The sequence below is a fragment of the Microtus oregoni genome, unplaced genomic scaffold (assembly GCF_018167655.1).
Source record: "Microtus oregoni isolate MIOR12 unplaced genomic scaffold, Mior012 000002F_ref0000024, whole genome shotgun sequence".
Taxonomy (NCBI): domain Eukaryota; kingdom Metazoa; phylum Chordata; class Mammalia; order Rodentia; family Cricetidae; genus Microtus; species Microtus oregoni.
This window is the reverse complement of record NW_024543061.1, coordinates 30,732-44,766: the sequence shown is the minus strand read 5'-3', so window position 1 is coordinate 44,766 and position 14,035 is coordinate 30,732. Positions and strand designations below refer to the sequence as shown.

The 14,035-nt window shown below is 48.9% G+C and overlaps 1 protein-coding gene across 2 annotated transcripts in view; it reads right to left on the bottom strand.

Moving 5' to 3' along the window:
• Positions 1–13,098, bottom strand: part of Klhl29 (kelch like family member 29) — a 304,108-nt gene extending 291,010 nt beyond the window's left edge. For both annotated transcript variants that reach the window (XM_041642969.1, XM_041642960.1), the window contains exon 1: positions 12,258–13,098. The gene's annotated coding sequence lies outside the window, so the exon portion shown is untranslated. The remainder of the gene's footprint in view (positions 1–12,257) is intronic.
• Between the last annotated feature and the right edge of the window lie 937 nt (positions 13,099–14,035).

Sequence of the window (14,035 nt, the reverse complement as noted above, 5' to 3'; positions counted from 1 at the left end):
TGTCTTCTGTCCCATCTGACCTCTAAACCAGGGCTGCTTAAGCAGACCTTGTCAGACACATGGGGCGGGTGAGGAAATGCCTTTCCCTGTCATAAGAGAGGCAGAGATCATACAGAGAAAAAAAAAGTGACTTCTTCAAACATGGTTTCCAGGAAAATCATTTTTTTTCTCCTCTGGGGGAAGAGGAACCGTTAGGTCTTTGTGCCATTTCACTGTGGAAAAAGCCAGCTGCCTCACACGGCACGAAGAGATCCCCACGCTCCCTTCGACGGCATGCTGCGTGGACTGGTGGCTCTGGCGTGTCCCTGTGGCACATCGAGGCTTCAGCAAGAGCTATGCTCCTTTCACAGTTGGAATATTTTTCCAGTTTTGATGATTAAAGCTGGCTGCAACAGCATGAACCAAATAGATTATAACATTCCACTCGCAGAAGGCTCTTCACTTAAAGGACAGGCTGGCTACGATGCTGCTTACGGCCGCCTGGTCTAACGAACATGGCTTCTAAACGCGGTCCTTGCACCCACACTCCACGGCCCTCGACTTTTGCTCAGAAAACCTCACTCTCTGAGTGAGGTCAGCATCCATTTCTTTCTATCCCTCCAATGCAGCAAATTCAATGACAAATAAGCCCTCCTTCTACCAAGGGTTCAAGGCAAGGCATTTTAACAAATTGGCCTCTGTGTGAAAGTGGGCGGGTATATTACAAACCACCTGGGCTAGGATCTTCAGGGTCATAGTAGAGAAACCAATGGCACGCATGTGAAGGCCGAGCACACAACCTCCTCGCAGTTACCAGAAATGCTAATCACGCGCTGGGCAGGAGACAGCAGGCAGCTGCCCTGCTAAATTGAGCACTCGTGGCCGAGGCAGAAGTTAGCCCACCTGTTACCCCAATGGTGGAAAACCTAGCTTTGATAATAAGGGATTCCAAGCCCCGAGTGTTCTAAAATCCTGCCCACGCTTTGACAAAACAACCGTATCTAGATTTCTATGCTGTTCTCTGCCCCTAACTGTGATAATCAGGGGTGGCGGGAGTTTTTTGTTTTAATTTTTAAAATTTATTTAGAAAATGTATTCGTTTTTATGTGTATGGGCGTTTTGTCTGCATGCATACCTGGGTACGTCGTATATGTTTGGTGGACTCAGGGGCCAGAAGAATGTGTTGCATGCCCTGGTCCTGGAGTTATGGACAGTTGTGAGTCACTATGTGGATGCTGAGAACTGAGCCTGTGTTCTCTGGAAGAACAGCTTGTTCTCTTCATTGATGAGCCACCTTTCCGGCCTCTTTAATTTTTTTCTTGTTTGTTTGTTTCTTTGAGACAGCCCTGGCTGTCTTGGAACTTGCTCTGTAGACCAGGCTGGCCTCGAACTCAGAGGTCCACTTGGCTCTGCCTCCCTAGTGCTGGGATTGAAGGTATGAGCCACCACTGCCTGGCTTCTCTTTAATTTTTTTGAGTGTGTGTGTGTGTGTGTGTGTGTGTGTGCATGTGCGTGCTGTGTTTCTTTTTTGTTCCATGCATTTTGTTTCATGTGTTCACTGTGTGTATAGGGGTATGTTTGATGTATTCACTGTGTATATGGGGGTGTGTTTCATGTGTTCACTGTGTGTATGGGGGTGTGTTTCATGTGTTCACTGTGTGTTTGGGGGTGTGTTTGATATGTTCACTATGTGTTGTGGGAGCTGCGGGGCTGTGTCCCTGGCACCCGGCCACCCACATGGCTTATGTCCCGAAATAATTACACAGAAACTATTCTTTTAAACACTGTCTGGCCCATTAGTTCCAGCCTCTTATTGGCTAGCTCTTACATATTGAGCTAACCCATTTCTAATAATCTGTGTAGCCCACTAGGTGGCTTACCAGGAAAGATCTTAACCTGCGTCTGTCTGGAGTAGGAGAATCATGGCGACTCCTTGACTCAGCTTCTTTTTCCCAGCATTCTGTTCTGTTTACTCCACCTACCTAATTTTATGTCCTATTAAAGGGCCAAGTCAGTCTCTTTATTTAACCAATGAAATTAACACAAGCCAGAAGACTGTCCCCCATCAACTATGTATATGGGGGTATGTTTGATGTGTTCACTGTGTGTATGGGTGTGTGTTTCAAGTATTCACTATGTATATGGGGGTGTGTTTGATGTGTTCACTGTGTGTATGGGGCAGTATTCATGTCCTCCTCTACCCGATCTCTGTCTTATCCCTGGAGCCAGAGTCTCTCACTGATCCAGGAGCTTGCCATCTTTAGTTAGATTAGCAGCTGTCCCCTCTCCATCCCTTCTCCAGCACTGGGGCACATATGGGAACACGCAGCTTTTGGCAAGAGTACCGAGGACCTAAACGCACGTCCTCCTATTTGTACAGCAAGCTTTCCTATCTACCGAGCCACCTCCTGTAGATTTAGGTTTTTGTTATTATTTCCAATCTGTTAAGAACTGATACGTGGCGTTAGGGATGTGGCTCAGTGCCTACAAGGCTCTAGGTTTGATCCCCTGAAGTTAGAAAACCAAACAAACGTGAATGTGGTCCTACTATGCACAGCTAGAACACTATCCACAACTCAGTTGAAGTGAGTTTCGTGTTGCTCCAATTGCTCTCTGCCTCTTCAGTGAGAGGAGCCATTGACTGAGTTCTTGGCCACCAAAGCAATGTTAAATGCAATCCTGGTCTCTAATAGCTCACTCTCAATTTACCTTGGCACCAACTGTTTGGAAAGCCACCATTGCCGACACCTTTCCACTGGCTTGGAGAGACGGAGCAATGATAGCAGCTGAATGGACCCCAGGGGTCAGGGCAACACTGCATTCACGAGCCAAATCTCATCCCTGGAAGAACTCTCAGTTTCTAAGTAGACCAGAAATTCTACAGTGTAGCTGACCGGTAAATATCAAGACGTGCCAGGCCAGGCCTGAATCTAATAACAAAGGCTCTCCTTTGTCCCTTTAGGACCACAAACACTATCTACCCAGAAAGAACAGCTTGTTTCCAGGACTTGGTATATGCCGGTGCTGTAATAAGTGCTTTGCAAATAAGAATTCATTAATCCTAAAATGTTCAATCCTCGGATATTCAGGTGAGCACCCCAGGGGCCTCTGACCTCAACGGAAAGGCACCAAAGGCACCAGGCAGACCTGAGCCTCAGATGCAGACCCACAAGCAAACTTTTGCTCAATTCAAAAGATAAGGGTAATAAGGTAATGTGTGAAGGCATTTGAAATTACAAAAGTAGCTCTATTTCTTTGAGTTTATTTCCCCCTTGAAGAGAAAATTAACTGGACCTCAGCTTCTCACAGTGTCACCTGTGGTAATTAGCAAGAGTGTGGTTAAACATGGAGGATTCTTATTATACAACAGGCCATTTGTAGTCCTTTTAGAAGGCAGATTGGCCTTGTCCCTTCTCTATGGCAGGCAGTTGTGTAGATGACACGGTTGGGTATCTCAAACCCACTTCCCATACTTGATCTGACCTTGGGCCTAACACATCCTCAAAATGGGAATGACCTTACCCACAGCACAGGGTAAATAAGAGGATGAGGTACCACAAGACAAGGAGGATTCATTAAAGGCGCCTCGCTGTAAGCAGGAATTGCTCTGTGCTCAAGGTACCAAACACATCATCAGTAAGGTTCCCTCAGCGGCTGGGTTTAATGGCCATTGTGACTCCAGCTGGAAGAGTTAGCTGAACAGAGAAAGAGAAAGATAAATTTGTCTCACTTTTCTCAAACCCAAGCTTCACTCTTCCTGGACACTTGTTAATGTTAGTAAGTGACCAAAAACGAAGCTGTTAAGTCTCTCGTGCAGCTGAAGTCTGGGACTGGCATTGGTTTCTCAGAAAACAGCTGCAGCACCTTCACGTATGGTCGTCTCTGCACCCTTTTTCTCAAACGTGGATGCCTTCATGGTTAAAAAGCCCCTTGATCTCCCTTCTATACACAGAGAAGGGAGGGAAGCAGGGATGGCGCACTGCCTGGAGAAGAATACAGGAGAGGCTTAGAGGTGGCCAGCTACTGCAGTGGCCGCCCTGTCCCAGCACTGCCTGTGTTACGGCTTCCTCAAGGCTTGGCCTCAGGTCTGAAATGAATGTCCCTCTCCCGGTGAGGCTGGATGTACCTGAGTGGGAATCCTGAAAACACAGAACAAAGACAAAGCTGCGGTGTGTGCTGGAGGCTCTGCACCCACCCTTTCCTGTCTCACAGAGGACTAATCCAAAGACTAAGGCCGGAAGAGAGGCAGATGGCAAACTACTACCTTTCTCCCGTGGTTTCTGTTTCTGCAATTTGTAGTGCTTTCATTTTTCTTTAAAAAAAAACAATGTTGTTTATGAAACACCACAACTTTTAAAATCTGCACGGGGAGGATGCTTGACAAGTGAGGCCGTTATGAAAGACGAGATTCTGTGTTGGCTCTCTGAAGTCCCAGATACCCAGTTATCACTGGGATGATGTAGTTCCAAGAGAAAATTAGTCTTCAAAGTCTCAAGTCATAAATCCTCCCAGATTCCATTTAGATTACTTAGAATTCATCAACAAGCATATTTAATAGATTTAGGCCCAAATATAGCATCTAAAATTCCACACAATGACAAACTCCGAATGCGTAACTCCACAGTCAATGAGTGAAAAGACAACCGAAAATGTATGCTTTGATATTTATTACCCGATACCTTCCCAGGGTTAAAACACACACATTTTCACTGAGGAATTTAATATCAGACACTGTGCTACCCCTGATATTAAAGCTGGGGTAAGTCCAGTTAGCCTTTTCTAGGTCTAAGTAGGATAAAGTGTATACTTGGTTCTCTCTATGTTGCTTTTGTCTTGGGGGCCATTTTATTTTACACAGACTCACTATGGAAGCAGGTACCATTCAAGCCTATGAATTGTTCTCATTTGTCTTCTAGGAATAAATGGAAGCAGGTAGACTGGTCCAAAACAAGCCCCACAGTGAATGTTGGCTAGACCGGGTCAACAGTCGTAGACCATTATTTTAAGGTGTGTTCTATATGTTTATGTTCTGGAACATTTGTTTAAAGATGTGCTGCTTTCGTTTACGTTGCATTTGTTTAACTCTGTGAAGCTGTGATTCCTTGCCTGTCTGTAACACCTGATGGTCTACTAAAGAGCTGAACAGCCAATAGCAAGGCAGAAGAAAGAATAGGTGGGGCTGGCAGGCAGAGAGGATAAATAGGAGGAGAAATCTGGGAGGAAAAGAGCAAGAAAACAAGGAGAGGAGGACTCCAGGGGCAGCTACCCAGCCACAGAGGAAGAGTGATATATAAGTCAGCCACGGAAGTATGAAAAGGAAAAAGTCCAGAGGCAAATGATAATTTGGGATAATTTAAGTTAAGGAAAGCTGGCTAGAAAAAAAAAAGCCAAGCTAAGGCCAGGCATTTATAAGCACTAACAAGTGTCCACGTGATTTATTTGGGAGCAGGGTGGTGGGTTTCCCCAAAAGCCAAAAGAGTAAATCATCTCACAGCAAACAGTCTTAAACTCATGCTCCTTCTAATGTTAGGACTTACATAAAATATTGATTGGCAAGACTGAGGCATGGTGCTCCAGGCCTTTAATCCCAGTACTCACGAGAGAGAGGCAGGAGAATCTCTGTGAGTTCAAGGCCAGCCAGTTCTATGCTAGTCAAGGCTACATAGGGAGACCCTGGGTGAAAAAACAAAGGGGGTTAATTACCATAGATAATGAGGTACCTCCTCATACAAACTGGTACAAATACACTAAGCCCTGTGTGTACTATCACAAATGCACACAGGGCGGGGATGTGCTTTAGTTGATAGAGTGTTTACCTAGTTTGCATGAAGCCCTGGATTCCACCCTCAGCATCACACACACTTGTGTGAGAATCCGTAGCTGAAGGTTCTGTGTTTGAGCTCAGCAGTGATCTGGCTAGGCATGTCTGGGCCTGTAGGTATAGGCCAGTTGCTTACCTCCGAGCTCCATCATTGTTTGTAGAGTGTGTGTAATCCCTACTTCGTGGGTTTGATACAAGGATTAACAATAATGTGTGTATGAAACTATAATGTATGTAAAAAACCTAAAATATGGTGGGCAGCCATAACCAGAAGCTATTATTATTTGATTATTGGGGCTTGAGAAAGGTTTGCTGATTGAATAATAGGTAGATTAGCTGACCTCTGAAATCCACGACAACGCTAAAATTATGATACTAAAAATGGAATTAAATGTTCATAGCATCAAATCCACAGAGGGTATTTTGAACCGTTGGAATCGTGAGGCAAACCATCGTGTGCTTCTTGGAACTCACATCAGCATATGAGGGTCCCAGACTGCAGCGTACATACATGCACTGACTTATTAAAATACCTAGGGTTAATGTCTGGAGGGCTCAATGTCTACCCCTCTTATTGGCCCCATGACCTGTGGTCACCTCTCTGAATGGCCATGTTCCAGAGCTTTGCAGCGTGGACAGTCCCTCTGTGGGAAAGATTTGAACGGGGTTCCTTCTTCATTTTGGAAAAAAAAAGAATTTAAGTTAATTTTTTGTGTGAATCTTTAAATAATATTAATTTTGCATGTATGCACTGCCGTGGCATGCTTTTGGGAGGGGTGTGAGCGACTGGAAGCAGGAGTCAGGGCTCTCCTTCCACCATGTGGGCTTCGCAGCAGATGCCTTTGCCCATTAAGCCATCTCACCAGCCCAAGGGCGTCCCTTCTTCTAGCCCTGGACGGCTAATGTTTTCCCTTCCATTTTCAGGAACAAAGGCCTTGTGAGACAAAGGGTATTCCCAAGGTTGCACAAAGACTGGACTTCAACTCCTACATGACGTCATTACATTCAACCATTCTGTACTGTCACCAGAATTCAGTCCCCCACCCCACCCAAAGCAAAGCAGGAGAGACTGGGGAGACTTTCGAGGGAATGTACACATCAAATAGGAAAATCAAATGTCAGTAATACCTGCTGCATTTGATAGCTGACATTGTTTCGACTGACCGCATTCCTACCAAGGTCTTAAAACCAGAGTTCTGCGTTTGTTCGGGCTAACGCGGCAGAATGCAGTGGTCTTATTTCTAGGTATATGCCGTCAAAGAGTGAAATGTCTCGTTTCAGAAGATATCTACACAATCACATCTACTGCAGCATTCCTCACAGTAGCCAAGAGGTGGAAATGACCCAGACACTCACCAACAGACAAACAAAATAGGCACACGCCTGACGGAATACTAATCAGTCTTCAAAAGGAAGAAAACTGACATACGAGGCTGCGAGGATGAAATCCTGACCATAGGATGCTAAGTGTTATGAATAAGCCAGTTATGAAATGATAAGTGTTTTAGTTCATCGACATGCAGTACCTGAGATGGTCAGGTTGATAGAAACCCAAAATAGAATGGTGACTGCCCAGCAGAGGGAGAAGAGAATAAACATCCGCGTTTAAGGGGCAAAGGATTTCCAAACCATACAGGTGGAGAAGTTTCCGTGACCCATTGCTGAGCAATGTGAGTAGGAGTACCACTATACTGTTCACGTAAAAGCTGTGATGCTGGGAAATGCTGTTTTAACGTTTTAAACCATAATTTTATCAAGTGGCAAAGTATACATTTGTGTGTATAAAGACAAACAGACGTCTATATGTGTTTGTACACATATATCTCAAATTGGTCAACGACTTGAAGTGTTTCAAAACTTCATTAACATGAAGGCTAAAAAGAGACACCCGTGCTGCCAGCGGTAGCCTTTAACATCTGGGGAGCTGTCCTTTTCCCCTAAACCGATCCCCCGTGTGCCCGTGCTCCAGGGTTCTCCTTCAGGTGTCTGAGTCATCTCTGCAGCTGCAGCATGGAGTCTCGGAACCATTTCTATTGCACAAAAGCTACTAAGCCTCAAAGGATGGAGCTCTCCTGCCCACCCTAAAGGTGGGAATGCCCCAGCACAATGACACTGTTCCCAGCAGCAACTCTGTTGGGGCTTCCGGTGATCAACTATCTAAATGGAAGCTTCAGTTTTCCTGGTTTCAAATAGTTTCCTTGAAGCCTACCGGTAGAGTCTGCCTGCCACTCTGCCATTCTTAGAGTCTGCCTGCCGTTCTGATCCGGGCCTTGAGAGCAAGTATGCAGCTGCTGAAGGAAGAGTGTTGGAGTTTGATTTGAGGATGACTGTGATCTCAGCATTTTTTTTTTTGCTCCTAGATTCTAGTAATGAATTTTGACATATATTTCTATTTATTAATCAAATTTATTATCATGATTTTCTATGGTAAAAGCCATTGTATGGGAAATATCTTGAAGGAACCATACCACCTAATTGTTTAAACATACCAGGAGAGGCCCTTAGATGTTTTTTTGTGAGCAATAAAAAAAAAATTCTCTTCTGCATCAAGTAGAAATAATCTCCCAGTTTCTAAACATTTGTGACGAGATGTGCCCTAGTGCCAAAAAGGTGTGTGTGTGTGGGGGGGGGGGGCATGTCTTTCTCATTCTCTGATCCTCGTTCACTGTAACTGTACCAGTTTGGCCTCATCCACAGCCGGCAAAGGCTGGATTTCTTATTCGTGGTGTTTCTTCCTCCTCCTACCCCGAAGTAGGCGCTTAGTTAACTGATTATAGAATCATAAGGTTGGCTATAATTCCATTTCTCCTTCTGACTTTGAACTTAAGTGTTCCAATTACTTTGCCCGATCCTAATAAGTCAGTAGCGTGCAAATGCTTGCCTTGATATTGCTGAAATATACAGGGCTGTGATTAGCATGGGATTGCATCATTAGAAAGCAAAGTTGAAAGCGGATGAGCAAAATCATCGCTTGCAGTGAAGTAAAACCGCCTGTTCCGAGGACTTACAATGTTACTGTGATCCTAGAGACTCTTGGCGCTATGACTAAATATTATATTTGGGGGAAAAAAATCCTCTGATGTTCCGGAACCTTCTGGCTCTATCCATTACTGAAAGAGAAAAGATTTTACAGAAGGACAAGCCCACTCTAATACACAGCTTTGATGGCTCTTCAAGACCAATAGAGCTAAAGACACAAAAGAATCCTTATACCACAAAAGGGGGGGAGGAATGGAAAGAGGGGATAACAGGGACGAGGAAAGGGAGAGAAGGGTAGGAAGGAACTTCAGTCAATTCTGTTAGAATAAAACATAAAGTTAGAAGGCTTTACAGCAAGCCTGTGGGATGAAAAAGAAAAACAATCTCTCTCTCTCTCTCTCTCTCTCTCTCTCTCACACACACACACACACACTCACACACACACACACACACACACTCACAAACACATGTAACAAATGAGATACTAAAAAAAAACTACATCAGCACTGATGGTGTTATCTGAATTGACTCCTTTTCTTCTCTGTGTTACTGGGAATCATGTAAACTTTTGGAAACTAGGTAAGGGTGACCAGGAAATGCTTTCCATTAGGAATGAGCCACAGCCAAATCAAACGATAAGTGGAAGGGGGGAAAGATGGCACAACTGGAATTGATACCAAAGATTTATAAGGTTGATTAAACAAAACCGGAGTGGATCGCAGTGGAAATGTCCGAATATTGAAATAGGCAAGATATGAATAGACTAATGATCTGCCTCCCTTCGACTGACAGTGTTGGTAACAGGTGTGACACTCCATCTACACCAGCATCTACGCGTCTAACATGTTAGCCCAGGAAACAGGGGCTGGGTTTAATGATTCCCTTAGTAATCGCTTACAAGCAAAATACGTCTTCCAATATTAAAAGAATATGAACTCAATTCTCATCTACTTAAAAAAAAGCAACACAACAAAACAGGCTTATGCATTTGCGTTCTGGATGTGAGGAGCCGCAGTTAGCTGAAGTCATTCTCTTGGGCTTTTCGGTGGTCTTTGTTCTAATAAAACCCCCTCACAAAACTGAATTCTGGTGTGGCTTATCTCCCACACTTAGTATTTGGAGTGTGACCACCATTCATTAGAAACATAACTGAGGAGACCCAGCATTAGGTCCCTACCCCCACCACATACAGAAGAAACCAATAAACCTTAATCTATTTGTTTCCATGGCTACCATAGGATGTTTTATTTCAGTAAAACTCTTAGGTATTTCGTTTGGATTGTTGCTTGCGAATGAAAGTTGGAGACCGATTCATTTCCATAACTATAGCGGAAATGGGACGACTGGACCAAAGACAATGTTTTTCTTCATAATGGACTAATAAGATCCTTGTGTAGAAAAGTTATTAAAAATGGCTAAATACATCAGCCCATAAGCCAAATTAAACATTATTAAATTCTTATAGGGTTTAAGGGCATACATGCTACTGATTTCCTGATCTGTAGCAAGGTGATAAATCTAATGCACTCCAGAACAATATATGGGACCATAGACACTGTGACCCCACTACTCTAGACATGTAGGAACATACAGACTGGGTGTCAAATGCATGCATGACAACCAACCCTTAAATTATGTGTTTAGCAGATATGTTTTCTCTAAGTGTCAAGACGAACAATCTGTACAGTTGTTCAGCCCCCCTCCCCGCCCCAGTGAAAAATAATTAAAAAGTTAGCTCTCCATCTCCCCCCTTAATTTAAATTTAAAAAGTCAGGAATGAGATAGGCTAATTAAATGTGCTGTCATTCATCCCGAACGGAAAGAATTTCTCAAATCTGCCCTCCCCAGCCTGAGTTGGCAGTAAGACCACTCGGCAGAGGAGAAACTCTGTAGCGACTAGACAAATGGCTTTAAAGAGAATGAAATGAGGATAAATACAGCTGTAACCAGGACAGATCCATCACAGCAAGAGGAGTCCGAATCCTAGCGTTGCTCAGCTGAGGAGGGGCTGGAGACTGCAGCGGCAGAGGAACCTGATTGTCCCAGAGCTGAGGAGTGGAAGTTTCTCGGCAGCCGCAGCCGGCGTCCTCCACGTCTAGTCCCTCCGGTGAAGAGGTCTCGCCTAACGCTACATAAATATCTGCGTTCACGATTCGCCCCGGGCGCACCGCGTTGCAAACACCACAGGGAAAGAGGATACGCTTCGCAGAACCGCGCGTGTGGCAGCAGCGGCTGTACCTCACTCATCATCATCCCTGGGGACCTACAGGAGATCTGTCAACTGACCGCCGCTGCCTTTCGATTCCAGAGGCCAGCGATGAGAGAGAACGTGCTTCTCAGCAGGCGGACCCAGGCATCCAAGACTCACGCTTTGCAGTCGCCCGCTCCTCTGAGAACAGCCGCAGGCAGGCGGTGCGTCTCCGCCTTCGCCAGGCGATGCACACCGAATCTGCCCCGGGAACAGCCTCGGACCGAAACTGGGCTCTGGGCTCCGCGATCTGGGCTGCAGCGAGCACGCCTCTCCCCCCCCCTGGGGCCTGGGGCCGACACTGCCCAGCGCCAGCACCCGCGCGCGACCGCAGATAACCCTCCTGCGTTCGGCCAGCTCCAGGCCACGGAGATCCGAACGTGAGCCCGCGGCCAGCCCGCACCGCCGGTGGCAGTCCGGGCGCGCGGCCACACTCCTACCTACGTGTCTCCTGGTCCACTATCCCACACATAAACAACCCCTCCCCACTCGCCACCACCTCCCCGCCCTTCGCATCCTCGAAGCTGTCCTCCCACCTCCAACCCCCGGCTGGAAACCACAAGGTGTCAAGGGAATGAACGGGAGGTCACAACACGGTCTGTGTGGGTTCCATCCAGATAATTTTCAAGCTCTTCTACCTCGAAAGTTACTTGGGATCCAGTGAAGAAACCCGGTCTTCAAATGCTGGATCTGAGAACGCGAGGGGCAGAACCCATCATCTAGCTTTCCTTGGCACACTGGCGCGCACCTCCCCAACCTGCAGGGCACACGGCCGCCCTGGGGACTTGCTCTCCGGTGCTTCCTGGGCCCCCAGCACTGCTGGGGCCCTGGGCCGGGCAGGGGGAGGTGGCCAGGAGAGGGACGCACACGGCCCAGCCCGGCCCAGCGCTACCCGGTTCCGTTGTCATACTCGCTTCTAGTACCTTTGACCACCGCGACAGTCCCTCCCCGCCCCCAGGCATTCCCTGCATAACACACCCGGAGGCAGGAAGTTTTTTCCCCCTTTTATTCATCCCCAGAGCAGCGCAGGCGCAAGGGTTTCTGCAGGCTTGCGAGTCCAGACGCGGGAGGCTTCAGCTCCAGCCGCCACTGCTGCCAGAGCCTAGCCCAGCATTCCGGGCTCCGGGCCCCGCTCCCAAGTCCTGCCTTGCCCAGTAGCTACCAGGACCCAAGGATCATCCCACACCCCCACTCCGCATCCTAAGAGCCCCAACCTGACCCAGCTCTTACCTGCGGCCGCGCCGCTCCGGTCCCGGCCCGACGCGCAGAGAGCCCAGGGTCGCGGATGGGTGCAGGAGGGCTGATGGATAGGGGACGGCGCCGGCGGGTAGCTGTAGCTGGGGCCGCTCGCGTCCTGGCCGGGAGAAACGGATCCAGGTCCACCTCCTCGCGTTCCTGCTCTCCGCCTTCTCCCCCTTTCCCTCCTCCTCCTCCTCCGCCGCCGCCTCCCGGCAGCCCAGGGAGGATGCCCGGGAGAGGGAAGTCAGTCCTTCTGCCTGTCAGCCTGCGCGGCTATGCGCGGTGCGTCGCGGCTCTCATCGAGGCGGCGGCGGCGGCGGCGGCTCCGGCAGCATCGCCCCCGCCCTCTCCCCGCAGCCGCGGCGGCCGCGGGGCTGGGGCTGGCTCCGGGCTCGGGGCTCGGGCTCCGGGCGGGGGCTGAGCTTAGGCTCGGCGATGGCCGGGGCTGCGGACGTGCGCTGCGGAGCCGAGGCCGGGGCTGAAGCTGCGGCTAGATCGGCGGTGGCAGAGACAGCGGCGACGGCGGCGGCGGCGCGGGGGTTGGCGCGGCCGCGGCGCGGGGACCATGCTCCCTTCTGGCTCGCTCCTCTCCGGGTACCGTCTGCTTTAGCTGCGAGGGAGGCGGGCTTCGGCGCGCAGCCAGGGGCGGGCGGAGCCAATCACGGGCGCCCGAGTAGGCGGGGGCGGAGGGTGGGGGAGGCGGGGCGCCCCCGGCCCGGCTCGGCGCTCGGCTCCCGGGGCCCCAGGGATCCCCGGCAGTAGCGCGCCTGGCTCCCGGCTCAGTGCCAGCGGGTGTGTCCATCGTCGGTCCGCCGCCCCCGCCCCCTGCGATGACTCCCGGCTGGCCCGGCTCAGTGGCCGCACCCGGCAGACTCACGGCGCGTGGCTGGGCTGCTGGGCCATGGCCTCAGGCTTCCGAGAGCCCGGGGGTTGAAAGATCCGGAATGAAGAGAGCTTCCCTTCTGCTCTCAACACCTGAGGAAACTGGTGGAAAGTTTGAGAAAGAGAAGTCCAATCATCTTTCCGCTTCCGCCCTCCCTATGACACTCCGGCCACGAGAAGGAGCAGGAAAGGGCCCCATCTCCGAAGGACCACCGCAAGCCACGCCAGTCCTATCCCCTTGCATTTGCCTGACTGCTGAGCATCTGAGAACTTTCCTCTTTTTACAGACCTCCCTGGGTTGTTCAGACCACACAGGCCTGGCTGCCTATTCTGACCCTCCAGACGCAGCGCCAGCCAGCCAGCCCTCCCAAGGTCCACACTGAGTCTTCCCCTCCCCTCTGCATGCTGTCTACGTAGACCCTAACTGGAACCCTAAGAGGAAACTTTGGCTGGAGACCTGTGGCTATCCGGTGTGGGCTTTTTCATCTCGCCAGAGTGATTCTTTTCGGTCCAGACTTCCTTGGCTTGCTAACTCTGCAGGTCTATCTCTTATTTCCAGTCGCCCCCAACCTCTCCCACGCCTGTTTTGAGATTCAGAGGAAAAGTCTGTGACTCCCCTCCATCCTCCAGACCAGTTTGAAGATTATGGTCAGTGGGGTCATTCCCCCCACTTCATTTCTCTTCACCCATAACATCCCCCCACCCCAGGAAAATACTCTGAGGCCTAAGGTCTGGTTAGAAATTGGAGATGGGTGCCTGAAACAGGGGAGGGACATAGCTGGTTCTTAGGTCTGATCTGGGAGGGCCGCCCTGTGGAGGAGGCGTTGCCAGCATTCACTCCAGTCTACCAGAGAAGACAGAGAACTTGTCCGTGGTTCTTCCTCTCA